This window comes from Lepidochelys kempii, chromosome 14, assembly GCF_965140265.1.
Source record: "Lepidochelys kempii isolate rLepKem1 chromosome 14, rLepKem1.hap2, whole genome shotgun sequence".
Classification (NCBI taxonomy): Eukaryota; Metazoa; Chordata; order Testudines; family Cheloniidae; genus Lepidochelys; species Lepidochelys kempii.
The window spans coordinates 13,067,221-13,073,914 of record NC_133269.1 but is presented as its reverse complement, the minus strand read 5'-3'; positions in this window follow the sequence as shown (position 1 = coordinate 13,073,914).

Here is a 6,694-nt window from a genome sequence, read left to right as displayed (position 1 = left end):
TACACAACTAACCCCACGGAAGTCAGTGGAACTATTTGTGTGAGTAATGGTTCACCAGACCAAGCAAGGGTTGTACAGTCTAGCCCTGAATAATCACAGAGCTTAGGCTTGGCGATGGTGTAGTGTGGCAAGAGACCACTCTGAAAGTTTGCTTCAGCTTTTTTTTGGAGAGTGGGGTATGGGTGACTTTTAGCATGTGGGGCTCGGCTGAGTTGAATGTATCCACCAAAATATTGTGTATATATAACGTAAATCAATAAACTGAAAATGTACACAGTTTCCCAGCTCTAAGCTGGCAGTTGATTTTTCTTTATCAAGATTTGTATTTATTGATTCTCACTCCATTCCCCCATCCCCTGTCTTCAGTACCATTTTTCTTTGCAAGTGAAAAATACACCCTGAGTCACAGCAAGTTATTTCCACTTGTCAAGACAAAGGTTAATTAAATCTCAGCAACTACATCTAAAATCTAGCTCTGTGTCTATCTAGGGGTTTATATGACATGTTGAACTGCACTACCTAAGCCTAAATAAGGCTGCAATTCAAAAATGACAAAGGCCAGGAAATTCACAATTAAGGTAGCTGACATTCTGCCCTTCACCGCACCCCTACACTCCTGTAGGAGGAAATAAAAGACACCCACACAATTTGTACAAGTGAGAGCCAAGATTTATTCCAACACACCAAACAGGTTCTGCAGGATTGCAGTATTTAAATAGCTCCTCCCCCCCCCCCCCCCCCCGCCAAATGTTTTCTAGCTCTGGGTAAATTGCTACTTGGATATTTGTTTTTGCTGAAGGGGTACAGGACACATAGGGGATTTAGATGCATCATATGCATACATCTTTGTATATCTACCTCCAGAGAGATTAGTATTATGGGTACACAGAGAACTTTACATATTTTCTGCAAAAGGTTTCTGCCTAGAATGTGAAATGAAGGGACAGGGACTGTCGGGCATAGCACTGTAAAGCTTTTTGCAGTGTAAAGATTTGGAAATCAATAAGTGTGGTGTAAAGTAACTTGACTAAGAGCCCAAATTGGCTCCAGTTGGCACCAAGGACAAAATCCCCATTGAAGTCAACAGGAGCAGTAACCAGACTCTACAACTATGTACTTGTAAACACTGGTGATGCACAGATTGTGTGTGAATTTGCTTACTTTTTTATTTATTTTTAAGAGAAGTTGAGCCAATATGTGCAATGAGTATTAGGAACCGCTGTTTGGGGTGACTCATGAGATTGGCATGTGGAGTTTTTCATTAATACTGGCTTGAATGCATGCCAAGGAGGACTTCCCAAATTCACAGTCAGTTATTGCTTGTCATGGAGATTAAAAATCCTATAGCACTTTATTCCACTCCAAGGGACTGCCCCAAAAATATATATTGGGGGAGGGGAAGAGCGAGAGAGAGAGATGGCCTCTAACTTTATAATGGGCCAAATAAAAACACTGGGGTATTTGGAATCCAGATCTTAAGTTTACAATGTGGGCCCATGTTTTGTATTTACAGGTGAGCTGCAAAAGAAAAAAAAAAGGCTAGTACTTTTAAAAAAACCTTCTTTTTGATAGACAAAAAAAGCTTGAAAGTGTTTTTTAAATTTTTTTTTCGATTTGCTTTTTCACTTTAGAGACTTATGTCCAGTCTAGCAGGAAAGACTGGTGACTGGAGGTCTTCTGAAATGATTATGTCAGCAGCCAAGTGAGTGAAAGTAGAGCAGCTGAAAGGAGAAGAGATTTGTAATCACTGTTTAAAACTTGTTGATTTTTGTTTGATTAAGTTAGCACACATTTAACTTCAAATTTTAATTGACCATTTGGAGAAAGGAAGTCTTTGTTAAAGAATCAATTCTGTTCTTTCAATTAAAATGTGAGCGCTAACAATATATATCCTCTGGGAACCTCAACAAGTCTCTGAACAAAAGCAGAATTGGCAGATCAAAGCTGGCATTCCTGAGCTTTCCAAGGTCAAAAATTAACAGAAAAAAAACACATTTTAAAAAAAGTTTAGGTCTTATTTATCCATCAAAAAGAAGCAAAAAAAAAAAAAAAAAAAAGGCACCAGCCCGTTAAAAAAATCATTAGCAATTAAAAAAAATGTACATGTATTTTTCTATCAGCTTTTTTTTTTTAAACTTTGCCCACTAGATGGCTGTAATTGTTACTGTCATGGGTTTTTTTCCCCCCCGCAGGTTCTTGTCTTTAAGATGTTGTAGTCCTCATTTTGTTATTTTTAATTCTGTCCTGTTAACCTCTGGTTTGTTATTTGAAGTGAGAGGTTGATGACTTTGCAATGTAACTGTAACACAGCAAAATGGTTCAGTGTCACACATTTGTATCATGTTTGGGAAACAAAAACCTCTATTTACAAGCCTGCAGTGGCAACTTATTTTCCTTTATTGTAAGAAACGGTTTTGATTTCTGACAGTAGCAAAAAATTATCAAAGACTAAATGATTCCTGGCCAAGGCTTTTCAGATGGTAAATCATTTTATGCATGTAGTTCGCAATGATTCTCAGATATCGCAAACATTTTGCAAATCTTGTGGATGAAAGATCAGAAGATGGAACTAAGTATGAGGTTGGGTACAATGGCTACCTGTATCATAGACATTGCTGATGCATGAATGTGGATGTAGCGAGGAGGCATGGCCTCCCTCAGAGTGTGACAGGGAGGGACTGCAACACATTCCCTGGTGGGCCAAACCAGAAGAGTCACATCTGTCCCGCCCAAGAAGGAAGGACGGGACAGGAAGGGGAAGTACAAAAGGTGGGCCCTGCAGCTCAGTTGGGTGGGAGCTGCCACAGGAGACAGATGCATCCCGCCTGCTGCTGGAGCCTACGGAGGAACTCCTGGGGCTGCCTCCTGAGGATTGGTCAGAACTCTCAGGACTGCTGGCTGACGAAGGCGCTGAGGAGCTGCCGGGGCTGGATCACCCTGGGCTGCCGGCCGTTTGAGACACCGAGGAGCTGTTGGGGCTGCTGCCCGGCCAGCGTTCCCCGAGACAACGGACACAGGTACACCTGAGGGGGAGAGTAAGAAGCAGCCCATGGAAACCAGGCAACCATCTGGCTGGGAAATGGCCAGATACAAGGTCAGCGTGTTGTGGATGGATTCCCTGCTGACCCAGTGGCAGGCCACTCCACCATTGTTAGGGCCCTGGGCTGGGACATGGTGGAGTTGGGCGGGCCTGTGTCCCCCCTGCACTCCACCCTGGGGATGGCAGTACTCCCTGCTCCTTAGGCCTGGAGGCCTGTGCTCTTTGGACCCCTGTGCCGGAGCCCCTAGACTTTATTGGTGTGCTGCCCTGACTGGCCCTGAGGCTCATAGACTGCTTAGTCACTCTGCCCTGCTGGCGGGCCAGAACATTAGGTGTAGCTAATTCCCCCCCTCAAGCTCACCTTTGCAGGTATGTGACAGCGAGGAGGTTGTCAAGGAGGGATGACCACTCAGCCAACAGTGGAAAAGAGCCAGGACTCAGCTGTAATGAATATAAATGCAATAATTTATTTATGCACCTGAACACAGATAGGACCTCACAGCTCTTTTGATTCTCCAGCTCCCAAACTAACTAAACACAATCTATGCTGCTTGGTGTCATCAACACACAGGGTCTCTCTAAGACCTACCATAGACTCAACAACGGTGGAATGAAATGACTGCACTGCAGGTGAGAAAACTACAAAGCGAGGCAAGCTGGAAGTCCTCTTGTAAATTATTTTCATAACCAAATAGATGGTGACTGTTGCAGGTGATGGACATGGAGTCGGGCCTACACGAAAAGAGATATATATTTCAGGGGACAGTGTTAGACAGACACATAAGCTAGCATTCAGGACTACGAGAATCTCTAGTTGCCTATTACAGTTATAGACATGAAAAAGATTAAGAGATGAGACCTCCACTTCTCATATTGTTTTCCTGTCGCCATCTACCCTTTTTTAATATATAACCATTCTCATGCCCATTCTGGTGCTTTACCATTTGGGGTTTTATGAAGCAGCACTTCCCAATAAAAACATAAAGAGAAAGGAACTGGCCCTGAGCAATGTTGCCAATCTCTGGTGTGTTTTCTCATCTGGCTTTAGGCCCCGATTAAGCAAAGCACTTAAACACATGCTTAACTTTAAGTATATGCATTAAATCCCATTGGCTTCAACTACACTTAAGCATGAGATTAAGTGCTTTGCTGAATTGGGGCCCTAGGTTAGTGAACCAAACTGTTTATATTGGTATAAAGCAGTGGTGGGCAACCTGCAGCTTGCGGGCTGCATGCAGCCCATCAGGGTATTCCGTTGGCAAGCCACAAGACATTTTGTTTACATTGACCATCCGCAGGCATGGCCTCCCACAGCTCCCAGTGGCCGCGGTTCGCCGGTCCCAGCCAATGGGAGCTGCGGGAAGTGGCAGGCCACAGGGACATGCTGGCCACTGTTTCCTGAAGCTCCCATTGGCCGGGAATGGCGAACCGCAGCACTGGGGGCTGCGGGGGACTGTGCCTGAGGATGGTCAATGTAAACAAAATGTCTCATGGCCCACCAGCGGATTACCCTGATGGACCGGGTGCAGCCCGCGGGCCGCAGGTTGCCCACCACTGGTATAAAGGCATTCACACCAGGTAATTATCCTGCTTTAACAGTATTAAGTTTCTAAACCAAGATAGTTAAAGCAGTGTGTGCACAGACAAGTTCTTAGAAGGAAGAGTGGCACCTATTAACCTAGTCATCAGGACTTTTTACACCACCCTGGGGCAACCAACCAAATACTGACCACACCTGACTACCTAGCTTATGAGATCACAATTCAAGGTGTTTCCTTTAGCCTCCACCCATGACTCAGTTGTTTTGTTTTTGTGGGAGAGTGCGTTCCTAGGTCTGAGTGTATCGCCCTTCATGGTGTGCATGCACCTTACCTGTCTAGGTATTTAAACTGCACTTGTCATGCTGATAAATATGAACACCTTCCAAAATGACATAAAATCTAACATAACATAACATAACATATAATTCCTCTGGTTTCTTGGAAGAAAAGTTTCCCTAAGTAAAGTGACTCTTCCATGTGATCTTGATTATTTATAAGTCCTTCTTTTAATGTATAGAGAAACATTTACACTTCAGCTGCTATGACAAGGTTTGGCAGTCTGGTCTATTATCTAATACGATTCTCTCTCTTACCTTTCCCTTGAAAATATTTACTATGATCACCTTTTTGGGCCAATAGGTATGTTCTGACAGAATTCAGACACACACCTGCTCCTCCTTTGTGTGTCCATTTCTGCAGTACACCTTGTTGAACAGGTTTTATTAAAACAATCCCTATGCAAACATCATGCAAATAGACCAGTTCTACCTCCTGCAGACAGGGACTGATCCCACTGAAGTCAATGGGAGCCTTTCCTATAATTCTTTAACAGGAGTTTCAAATTTTCTCACAAACTTAGGGTTCTGAAGTGGTTTGCAATTTTATTTTCACCATACAGTTTGAAGTAGCTACAATAATAATGCAAAAACCATATTCTACAGGGGCTGCAAAAAATGAGCGTGGTCCATCTCATGACAAGTACAAAGCTATGGAGGCCAACATTTTCAAAAGTGGCCTCTGATTTTGAATGCCTAACTTGAGACAATTTGGGTCTAATTTTCAGAGATGCCAAGCACTTGTAGCTCCCATTAACTTCTGATGGAGTTGTGGATGCTCCTCACTTTCTGATAAGCATACTCAAGGTGTCTCAAGTTGAGTGCCCAAGAACTGAGGCACCCAAAATTACTAAATATTTTTTAATAATATGGACTTGGTTTGCACAGGAAACAGAACATTCTTGGGGCTGGTCCAATCTGTGGAACCACTTCTGCAGGAAGTAGAAACTACCTCAAACCTCAACACTTTCCAGTCCAAATGCAAAAGACCTTCTTCCACCTTGACTTCACAAATAAAAGTGCACACCACATAGAACCAGGGGCGGCAGGTTTGTGTAATTTTTGGTGGTGCCCAGAATGTGTCCAAGTCCTACCCCCCTCCACACACACACACCTGTCTAAGGCTCTGGGAGGAAGTTTGGGTGTGCAAGGGGTGCGGGCTCTGGGACGGTGTTTGGGTCCTGGGTGCAGGCTCTGGGCTGAGGCAGGGGGTTGGCGTGCAGGTGGGGGTTTGGGGTGCGGTAGGGGTTTTGGAGTGCTGGGTGCGGGCTCTGGGCTGGGACAGAGAGTTGGGGTGCAGGGAATGGTGTTGGGCCAGGGATGAGGAGTTTTTGTTGCAGCAGGCAGATTGCCCTGGGGCGGGAGGCCAGAGAGGACTCCCCCTAGCCCTCTCCCCACCACCAGCAGCGAGCTCTGTGGGAGAGGAGGTCCCTCCCTGGCCCCCCCAGCACAACACTCTCCCAAGCTCCCCCCAGGCTGCTGCTCAGGAGGTCCAGCCAGGATAAGCCACCCCCTCGGAGCCGACTCGGAGTTGCCTGCCAGGGGGTTGAGAGGAGCTGCCATGTGCCCCCTCCTTTCCCCCCTCTGCAGCCTCAGCAGCCGTCTCAGCCTGCCCCTGGCATCGCTCCCTTGTAACCGGCAGCGACCGGCAACGGAACACAGCGTGGAGCTGCAGGGGGCAGCCGCCCACTGTCCAGTGCAGGCAGGGACGCTCAGGGGAGGTGTGCGGGGGCGGCAGGTGGGGCCGGAGACACTAAGAAGAGGCGCGTGGGGCTGGG